Source organism: Euphorbia lathyris, chromosome 2 (genome assembly GCF_963576675.1).
Source record: "Euphorbia lathyris chromosome 2, ddEupLath1.1, whole genome shotgun sequence".
Taxonomy (NCBI): domain Eukaryota; kingdom Viridiplantae; phylum Streptophyta; class Magnoliopsida; order Malpighiales; family Euphorbiaceae; genus Euphorbia; species Euphorbia lathyris.
Genome location: NC_088911.1, coordinates 104464785 through 104465863, shown reverse-complemented (window position 1 = coordinate 104465863; position 1079 = coordinate 104464785). Strand labels below are relative to the sequence as shown.

Genomic DNA, 1079 nt, shown 5'->3' with positions numbered 1-1079 from the left:
ACATCGCGATCGGATCGAGATTAACTAATTGGTGATGAAGTTGAGGATGATGGTTTCGCCACTGGTGTGTGTCCACGTTCAGCAGGCCACATACTACTGTTGATCGCCATTTCCTCTCAAAGTTCTTTCGCTTGGACGGATGTCTTCTTCATAAATAACCCTCCCAACATAGCATCTAATGAACCTCTGGTTGTGGGATTTATTCCGTTATAAAATGTCTGCATCAAAAGTTCATCGGGCAAGTGGTGATGTGGGCATAAACGTTGAAGTTCCTTGAAACATTCCCATGCTTCATAAAGGGTTTCATTATCATATTGTGTGAAGGATGTTAATTCTTTTATAACTTTTGCGGTTTTTGCTAAAGGGAAAAATTTGGATAAAAATGCTTGGGCTAATTGGTCCCAAGTTCCGAATTTCGCGGATGGCATAGAAGTTAACCAAACTTTGGCCCTATCCTTCAAAGGGAAAGGAAATAGGCGAAGTTTGACTGCTTCGGCAGGCACGTCATTCATCTTGAAAGTGTCGCAAATTTCTAGGAAACTTGTTAAATGGGTATTTGGATTTTCGTTAGGTAATCCATAAAATGTCACATTATTTTGCAACATATTAAGCAAAGCTGACTTAATTTCAAATTAGTGTGCATTTATCTGGGGTCTAACTATACTGTTTGTTACATCGGCCACTTCTGGCCTAGCGTAATCCATAAGTGTGGGTGGGATTTCCATGGTTTCTGGTTGTGGTTCAGGATTTTGTTTCTCTTTCTTTTTCTTTTTCTTTCTTTTTACTGTTCTGTCAATTTCTGGATCGAATAATTCCGGTTGAATGCCTGAACTTCGAGTACTATGCATGAACTTGAAATTTTTGCACGAACTGAAAGTACCTTCAAAAAAAATTGAAAAATAAAATTGTAAGTAAATTTAAATAAATAAAATATAAAAAATAATATAAGTATGTATAAACCTAGATTCAAAATAAAACACGAAAAATCTAAATTTTTGTAAAAAATTTTGGCGTTCCCCGGCAACGGCACCAAAAACTTGTTGAGCGATTTCCGCAAGTGCACTGTTTGGCTTGTAGTA

The 1079-nt window shown here is 37.0% G+C and overlaps 1 non-coding gene across 1 annotated transcript; it reads left to right on the top strand.

The window, feature by feature from the left end:
• Window positions 1-240: 240 nt before the first annotated feature.
• LOC136221291 (small nucleolar RNA R71) lies at window positions 241-346 on the top strand. The gene has a single exon (XR_010685065.1). It is a non-coding gene; the product is annotated as a small nucleolar RNA R71 (small nucleolar RNA).
• The last annotated feature ends 733 nt before the right edge of the window (window positions 347-1079 follow it).